This window comes from Squalius cephalus, assembly GCF_949319135.1.
Source record: "Squalius cephalus genome assembly, chromosome: 3".
In the NCBI taxonomy this organism is placed as follows: Eukaryota; Metazoa; Chordata; class Actinopteri; order Cypriniformes; family Leuciscidae; genus Squalius; species Squalius cephalus.
The window spans coordinates 41,411,398-41,421,464 of record NC_137124.1 but is presented as its reverse complement, the minus strand read 5'-3'; the positions used below and the strand labels follow the sequence as shown (position 1 = coordinate 41,421,464).

Genomic DNA, 10,067 nt, shown 5'->3' with positions numbered 1-10,067 from the left:
GGGAAATAAATAGAAATATTATTCTGTATGACGATATCATATCAATTATTTCTCCAAATGTGCGCATCATTGGCCTAATAGCCCTGGGAGATCGTGGATATTGTATGTAGGCCTATATAAACACAAATAAACTGGAGATGAGATGAATGGCTGCTGTATGAGTGATGATTTCTATTCAAGATAACGAACATTACAGATTAATTATTTTGCACTTCTGGAATAAATTAAGAAACTTATCTAACTTCAAACCAGTTTAATTATAAACAGTGGTCAAATATCAAAGCTGGGGTCTTAAACCTTCCTAATGAAGCTCAGTTTGTGCAGATCAAGTAGGAGTGTGATGTTTTAAAGAGTAATAAATAAAATAATCTGGGGCCACCAGTGATCCTTGACAATCAAGGGGTTAATTATGCCTCTGATTGTTTTACTTCTGGTATATCTGCTTGGGGAATCGAAGCATTTAATGTCTCCTATTAACACCCGGTCTCCACTAGATAAAAACAGTCTGTCAGGTCACAGCTGTAATCACCTGTGATTATCATATGTAAAGGCAAATGTATAGGAAATCGTTAACCACACATTCCAAAAGAAAAAGGTTTAAGCAGTATGTAAATGAAATGATATTGCTGTTTTTTGTAACTAAAACCACTCAATTCACACTTGTGAATTGCAGCTATTCATGGATTCACGTCTGGTTCATGATCACCCTTTTCAGTGTTTATTCTGTTATGATAAACAGCTGGATAAACTTAATTTACTATGAAACTAACCAACAAATTAGTAATTAACTAAGAAGAACTATATTAAACTAGGCATATATATTATTTACTGTGTTTTATCTTTGATCATAAGGTTAATTAATGGAAATTTAGAAATAGTGCTATCCATTTTACAAAGAGGTTTCATTTGTTAATTTACCATAAACTATAAATAAACGGTTGTAATTTTATGAGCTCATATGAATAAGTTATCTAAAATAATACACTGTGCATTAATGTGTGTATGATGTTATTGGTTAGTTCAGATAACTGTATGCATTACATAATCTAAATGAATAGAACCTTACTGAAAATGTAATCCAAAGTGATGATGCATTTAAATTGAAGTTGTGCTGCAAGATTAATGATATTAAGAAAGTACTGGTCCATGTATTGTTTATTTGGAGTTCTGCATACTTAATATAGTTCACTGTTTACACCAATACATGATATAACCCCATATGAGTTTATTTATTTTCACTTTAAAACAGATCTTGTAGAGATTACCATATTGTTGTTTTATTTTCTACCCCAGAAACAAATCTATATAAATCTATATATATATTGAATGTGTGTGTAAATATTCACTGATACACTTGGTGTCATATGGTGTTTGTTATTTCTTTGGGACATTTTAACTAAATATATTTTATTAAAACTAATCTGAAATAAATAATATGGTCTATTTCATGTGACTTTCAAAAATGTGTATTATAAGTAAGTCTTAAACTTTTTTTTTTTTTGCAGTGTACTAAGTCATAATTAAGTGTTTTTGCAACAGCATTATTTTCCAGGGTAAGCTAAGCAACAATCACCCACTTGTACATATTTGGAGGCGCCAGTTTGTTTCCAATCCCAGAGAAATTAGCATTTCTATAGCAACAGTTATCTGGAGACCCAATCACTGTCCAGAGATGGTTGGGGTTGTGGGATATAATCACAGAACATTCACTCTTTCGTGTCTTTTGGAAGTGTTTGTCTCTGTTTGAACCTTGCGTTTTTGAAGGAGGAGAACATATTCTACAACATGAGGTAAGTTCAGCATTTTGATTGATCTATTTATAAAGAAAATAAATAATTACGCTGTTACAATTCAGAATTTCAAATTGGTTTCATTAGTAATTGGTATCTTTATAATTTATATTTTTGATACTCCTTTTTGCGGATAGTTAAAATGTCTAGAAGAGTAATTTAGAAATTTAGAATAATCCTTATTTTAGACTTGTAGTACCAACAATGATGATATTGCGTATATTTAAAATCATAATGGTCAATTTAACAAACATAAAAAACAATGTTTTACCAGTTATTCTACAGATGTTGCAACTGTTAAACATGTTTACGATTACTATTTTTTTACTTTCCTTGTTTTTTTTTTGTTTTTTTTTTTTTAGAAAAGTCAAGTCAACAGTTCATGTTGTTCAACAAGAACACTTCATCAGAGAATCCACTACTCAAAAGAAAGGTATGTTTCTGCTCAACCTATTGAACTATTTTAAAATGTTTTATTCAAATAGATTTTAACATTTACAATAATGCATGTAGTGGCAATCTCATTTCAAAATACACAAATGTTTAAGTGTTATTGTATGTTCGTTTGAAAATTGTAGATGTTTAAATCATGGTCCAGCCCTAGATTTTAAGATTGTGAGTTGTGCCTTTCCATGTTAAAGAAAGGCCTTAAATGTATAAAGTTTATTGTGACGCAGCTAATTATATTTTACAACAAATTCTAGAGCAATTGTGTGACTTCCCAATTGTGTGCTGCATAGTTAATCATTTGTATTGTAATCCTTTTATCAGGTGTGCACAGAGTTTGGATTATTGGTGACAGTTACATTAGACGTGGCGAAAAGCGAGCAAGAGAGACCATAGGCACCAATCTTGGAGTGGCTTCCCAGGTCCAGTGGTTTGGCAGGGGAGGCATGTGTTGGGGAGACCTCCTTCCCTTCTTCCAACAGTGCCTTAAAAGAAGGACTGCTCCGAATGTGCTAGTGATTCACTGTGGAGGCAACGACCTAGGACGTGTGAAAAGTGTGCTGCTTCTCAAAGCAATGAAGAGGGACCTACGTGACCTCAACAGACAGTTTCCCCAGATGAAAATTCTGCTGTCTTCAATAAACCAAAGGCGCCACTGGAGGCATGCCCCCCCGGGAAAGGTGGACAAAGTGCGAAAGTTTGTGAACAATGTGATGGCTAAGTTTGTTTTGTGTGTTAATGGGAGCATTGTACATCATCCACACATACTGTTTGAAAAGCCTGAACTATTTTTAAGTGATGAGGTTCATTTAAGCCCTAAGGGAAACGATGTTTTTTTAACTGATATTGGCCATTGTCTGAGACACCACAACCCATAAAATTGGTCTTTAATTACAGAAAAGAGGGTCTCAAATCATGATATCATTTTATAATTGTATTAAAATGTATACATTTTAAAAAAGAACTGCAAAATGTTTAAAATTCAAACCAAAGGAAGAAATAAAAGCATTCCCCTGACTTATTGCTGTGGTTGCATTTTATTTATCTAGTCTAGATCATTGTTGATATTGTAAATTAATAATTGGTGAGAATAAAATTAAAATTCTGTATTATTTGTTGATATGGAACTGTAGCTAGAGAGAAAAAATTAGGGACTGCATAAAAAAGCATATAAAATATATTTAAAGAGAGTGCGTTAAACAAGAAAAATAATATTATGAATGATAAGAAGCTTCTTCTCACATCTGCTTTTGAGCTATTGCTGCCAGGCCGTCTGTAATTTTTACCCCATTGTGTGGAAAACAGATTCAAATTAGCCTGGCTAATGTCAGACCAAGTCTCTTTTGAGCCTTGGTCTGGGAACCACGTGTTAATTTTCTCGTATTTGAGGCGTGGTTCACGAATGCCCAGAGCCGTTTATTGGGCGCTATGAATGTCTATCAAATGCGCCTGTACGTAGCTCATAGCCAATCGTTTCAATTATACCAGATGACGTATGTAGAGTGACAGAAATTCGACGAGGAAAAATACGATGGGTCAAAGATTTATTTGTACACAATGGCGTGAATATTACTGTTTGTGCAAGATAAACATGAGGGTAGAAGGTAACGTCGAGTCTGATGCCATGTTGGATCCATAGATATAAACAAACTGCTTCGGTGTCATCATCGTCTTGCTGCTCCCTCCCCATTCTGCGATTGGTTCCCTTTTTCATTGGAAAATCTGGTCTATGGTAGCCTGACGTCATCATACTCAGATTCTAGTCAGAATGTGAGTCTGATACTGGTCCATTGAACTTTGATTATGGGGCGTGTTTCAACCGAACTAGGAAAGAAAATGTCTCTGCACTCAATTGGATAGACCTACAACCAATCAGAGCAACGGAGTAAGTGACATATGTTTTTCATTCATGTTTCCAGTTGACAAATGCCTTGATCGCGGTTCTCTGTTCCTCTTTTAAAATGAATGCGCTGTCGATATCGTCTATAACAGACGCGATGGCGGAATCTACACATGATGTTTCATACAGAAAGTTCGGGAGAAGCTCGTTCAAATAATCAATCCAATCAACTTGTCATCAAACGATTGCCATGCCTACCTTATCAGCATGAAAGGAAGCATATATTTATTCACTCACCTAACATTCCTTGACAGTTTCAGCATCCCCCCAATCACTCTCGGCTTGTTCTTCCACAGCCTGGAATATGGGGGGAGTACCCTGGGTTCGGGCCGAATACCGAGCCCGCCCTCTCCTCGGACAGCACCCCAAATATGCATTTATTCTTTCTGACTTATTTATAAGTGTGAAATCTAAATTCTCCAGAGGCAGTCATCTTTTCTTTTACTGTCTATGCATCTTTGTTGTAAACGAATTCAGCCGGCTAGGTCTATGATGTCCAAACTGCCTAGCAACGTGAATAAAATCGCGCTGTGAGCAAGGCAGCATGGGGAAACCCAGGCTAGATTCAAATGGTCTTTCATAAAAAAAATAAAAAAAATAATCTAATATTTAAAATTTTTGATAACTGATGGTTTGATCATTCTATTTTTTTTTTATACTTTTTATGTTTGTCTTGCATATTGGTCTCTGATGCCTGTGTGAACATTGTATAATTAGACACACACACACACACACACACACACACATACATTTATATATAACTCAGGCTTTACCTTAATGTTAATAAGTGTTTCCTGAAACATTCTTAGTTAAGAATACCTTCTGTAAGTCATTCGTTCGTGGTTGGTCTGGAGCACTCTTAGCTATACCTTATCACTGTTGACAGTTCATTACGATAGTGGCCACCACTGTTTCTTTACATCTCAGTCTATACCAGTGGTTCCCAATCCTGGTCCTGGGGACCCACAGCTCTGCACATTTTATATGTCTCCTTTATCTGACACACCCAGTTCAGTTCATAGAGCTCTTTCCTAACGAGATGATGATCTGAATCAGGTGTGTTAAATGAGGGAGACATACAAACTGTGCAGAGCTGTGGGTCCCCAGGACCAGGATTGGGAACCACTGGTCTATACGAATATAATTCTGCTAATTAAAGTGTTTTCATGCAAACAACATTGTCATAACACTGAAGTGATTTTATGTTGTTATTAATTATATTATCCAAAGTTTTATCAACTGGCAAACCATTAGGCAGTAGATAGCTGTAAGAGTATGTTTAAACATCCAAACACCAAAACCTTGTGCTTTTGTAAAATAAAGATCTGCCTTTGTTTCAACTGTCTCTGTATCTGCGAGAATCTTTCTGAAACTAATAAAGTTTAAACAATGGCCTATTATCACACAAACATTGTGCAGAGGCCAGCTATGCAAAATTGTAAATGCCCCCAACAATGACTTAAAAATAATCAACAAAGGCTATAGTACAGTAGCCTACGTTACACTGAGATTTCATGTAGGAGCGGGATTTGAATGCTTGGGCAGTGAGCGATTGAGTGGAGCGCATTGGCATAGAGTGGAATATTGAGCGGAGCACACATGCTGAGTTATAACTATATATTCAGGATTTACATTTATATATTCAGAGTTTTAACTATATATTCAGGATTACATTTATGTATTCAGAGTTATAACTATATATTCGGGATTTACATTTATATATTCAGAGTTATAACTATATTCAGAGTTACATTTATATATTCAGAGTTTTAACTATATATTCAGGATTACATTTATGTATTCAGAATTATAACTATATATTCAGATTTACATTTATATATTCAAAGTTATAACTATATATTCAGAGTTACATTTATATATTCAGAGTTATAACAATATATTCGGGATTTACATTTATATATTCAGATTTACATTTATATATTAAGGGTTATAACTATATATTCAGGGTTACATTTATATATTTAGGATTTACAAATATATTCATAGTTATAACTATATATTCAAATTTACATAGAATTATTTCCTGTTTGGCCCCCCATAATATGTATACACACACACACAGTATATATATGTATATATATATATATATATATATATATATATATATATATATATATATATATATATATATATCGCTCTACACTGACCAACAGTGGACTTCTGCCTGCATTGGATCTCTGTGTGTGTGTGAACAGTTTAATTATTTTGTAACTATAACTATAAGTTATATTATATATCTTTTTTATATATGCAGTCCCTAACAATTAACTTGCCATTGCATACACACATACACACATACATGTCTATATTACTAACATAGGGGACTATCGCTCTACACTGACCAACAGTGGACTTCTGCCTGCAATGGATCTGTGTGTGTGTGTGTGAACAGTGTCTTTATTTTGTAACTATAACTATAAGTTACATTATATATCTTTTATCTATATGCAGTCCCTAACAATTAACTTGCCATTGCATACACACATACACACATACATGTCTATATTACTAACATAGGGGACTATCGCTCTACACTGACCAACAGTGGACTTCTGCCTGCAATGGATATGTGTGTGTGTGTGAATAGTGTCTTTATTTTGTAACTATAACTATAAGTTACATTATATATCTTTTATCTATATGCAGTCCCTAACAATTAACTTGCCATTGCATACACACATACACACATACATGTCTATATTACTAACATAGGGGACTATCGCTCTACACTGACCAACAGTGGACTTCTGCCTGCAATGGATATGTGTGTGTGTGTGAATAGTGTCTTTATTTTGTAACTATAACTATAAGTTACATTATATATCTTTTATCTATATGCAGTCCCTAACAATTAACTTGCCATTGCATACACACATACACACATACATGTCTATATTACTAACATAGGGGACTATCGCTCTACACTGACCAACAGTGGACTTCTGCCTGCATTGGATCTGTGTGTGTGTGTGAATAGTGTCTTTATTTTGTAACTATAACTATAAGTTATATTATATATCTTTTATATATATGCAGTCCCTAACAATTAACTTGCCATTGCATACACACATACACACACATACATGTCTATATTACTAACATAGGGGACTATCGCTCTACACTGACCAACAGTGGACTTCTGCCTGCATTGGATCTGTGTGTGTGTGTGTGAACAGTGTCTTTATTTTGTAACTATAACTATAAGTTACATTATATATCTTTTATATATATGCAGTCCCTAACAATTAACTTGCCATTGCATACACACATACACACATACATGTCTATATTACTAACATAGGGGACTATCGCTCTACACTGACCAACAGTGGACTTCTGCCTGCAATGGATCTGTGTGTGTGTGTGTGAATAGTGTCTTTATTTTGTAACTATAACTATTAGTTACATTATATATCTTTTATCTATATGCAGTCCCTAACAATTAACTTGCCATTGCATACACACATACACACATACATGTCTATATTACTAACATAGGGGACTATCGCTCTACACTGACCAACAGTGGACTTCTGCCTGCAATGGATCTGTGTGTGTGTGTGTGAACAGTGTCTTTATTTTGTAACTATAACTATAAGTTACATTATATATCTTTTATCTATATGCAGTCCCTAACAATTAACTTGCCATTGCATACACACATACACACATACATGTCTATATTACTAACATAGGGGACTATCGCTCTACACTGACCAACAGTGGACTTCTGCCTGCAATGGATCTGTGTGTGTGTGTGTGAATAGTGTCTTTATTTTGTAACTATAACTATAAGTTACATTATATATCTTTTATATATATGCAGTCCCTAACAATTAACTTGCCATTGCATACACACATACACACATACATGTCTATATTACTAACATAGGGGACTATCGCTCTACACTGACCAACAGTGGACTTCTGCCTGCAATGGATCTGTGTGTGTGTGTGTGAACAGTGTCTTTATTTTGTAACTATAACTATAAGTTACATTATATATCTTTTATCTATATGCAGTCCCTAACAATTAACTTGCCATTGCATACACACATACACACATACATGTCTATATTACTAACATAGGGGACTATCGCTCTACACTGACCAACAGTGGACTTCTGCCTGCAATGGATCTGTGTGTGTGTGTGTGAATAGTGTCTTTATTTTGTAACTATAACTATAAGTTACATTATATATCTTTTATATATATGCAGTCCCTAACAATTAACTTGCCATTGCATACACACATACACACATACATGTCTATATTACTAACATAGGGGACTATCGCTCTACACTGACCAACAGTGGACTTCTGCCTGCAATGGATCTGTGTGTGTGTGTGTGAATAGTGTCTTTATTTTGTAACTATAACTATAAGTTACATTATATATCTTTTATCTATATGCAGTCCCTAACAATTAACTTGCCATTGCATACACACATACATGTCTATATTACTAACATAGGGGACTATCGCTCTACACTGACCAACAGTGGACTTCTGCCTGCATTGGATCTGTGTGTGTGTGTGTGAACAGTGTCTTTATTTTGTAACTATAACTTATAATTACAAAATAAAGACAATGTTCACACACACACACACACATAGTTCCATTGCAGGCTGGAGTACCCTGTTGTATAGGGAAGACATCGTTCAGAGTTGCAGATCCCTTTGGCATATTTTAAAAAAAAATTGACAAAAGTAATATTAGAAAAAATAATAATAATACATATATACATATATATGTTTGGGGATGTTTGAAAAGACTTTGAAGTTCATTATCTAAGCTACCAGTTAAACAGCAGCTCTACAGTCTCAGAGCCTCTCTAGGACAGCAAGCCATTCAAACAATGGAGAAGTGTGAACGACGTGTGTTAATGGGCCATTGCAGTTCCTGCTCCAGCCTACAGGAGCGCTGCTGAGTATGGACTTAAACACACACACACATGTAGGTCCCCACTTGGTCAAAAATGTAAAAAATTCACCAGAGCGTGTTTTAGCTGATTTAAACATGTTTTAAAGCATGACCAACAGGGGACTTGAAAAATGTCCCCACTTGGCTCGACGGTCCCCTGTTGGTGAGTGTGTAACGACACCAAGGTCCCCACTTAGATAGGTAGACAAGTACACACACACACACACACACACACACACACACACAATCGCTATTTCCTCATTTACACACACACCTTCTCATTTAATCCTTATTCCCTCTCAGCTGTCTCTCCTTTATTATTAGCCATCGCTCACTCCCCTCTTCACCTGAATCCTCTTTTCTTCTGATTAGCTTTCCTACTTCTTTTCCCCCTTTCTCTACCTGTCTTTGCCTGAGTATTGCATCTTCTCATGTGTACTAAACGCCAATTAATCCTTGTGTCTTTGTCGTGTCTTAGTCCTGTCGTGTCGGGAGCTGATTTACTTTAAGAGAACTCTACTGAGCCGGAGAACCGCCGCTTGCCTCTACTCTCTCTCGGGAAACGCCAGCCTGCTCCTTTTCCCTGTCATACGGAGCTATCTTCTGAGCATTTCATTTCACCCGGGCTGACAGCAGTTTCTGTTATCTACAAGCCGAGATCTTATTTGGACTTTATACTACTGCTAGTAGTTCTAAGTTTCCCTTTGAGAACTTTTTCTGTTCACTGAACTCTCTGGCAAGCTCTGTTTCAATTAAAGTAATATTTCTCCGCATTTGCTGTCTGATCCTCTTACCTTCATGACACAAATTCTCCAGCTTTTATTTTGGTGGAATATTGCTAAAAACTTCTGTCTACTATACAAATGTGACTGTAAAAAAAGCATTATTGTTGTTGTTGTTCATTTTTTATTGTTGGATAATCGTACACAGTATATGTATCAATGAATTAAACAAGCACTTAGTTTAAAGTACATTCACAATGTG

General features: G+C 35.3%; 1 long non-coding RNA gene across 1 annotated transcript; it reads left to right on the top strand.

Annotated features, from left to right (window-relative positions):
• On the top strand, positions 1-3,434 carry LOC307155637. The gene is made up of 3 exons (XR_013820548.1): positions 1-1,790; positions 2,153-2,223; positions 2,562-3,434. It is a non-coding gene; the product is annotated as an uncharacterized lncRNA (long non-coding RNA).
• Positions 3,435-10,067: the final 6,633 nt, after the last annotated feature.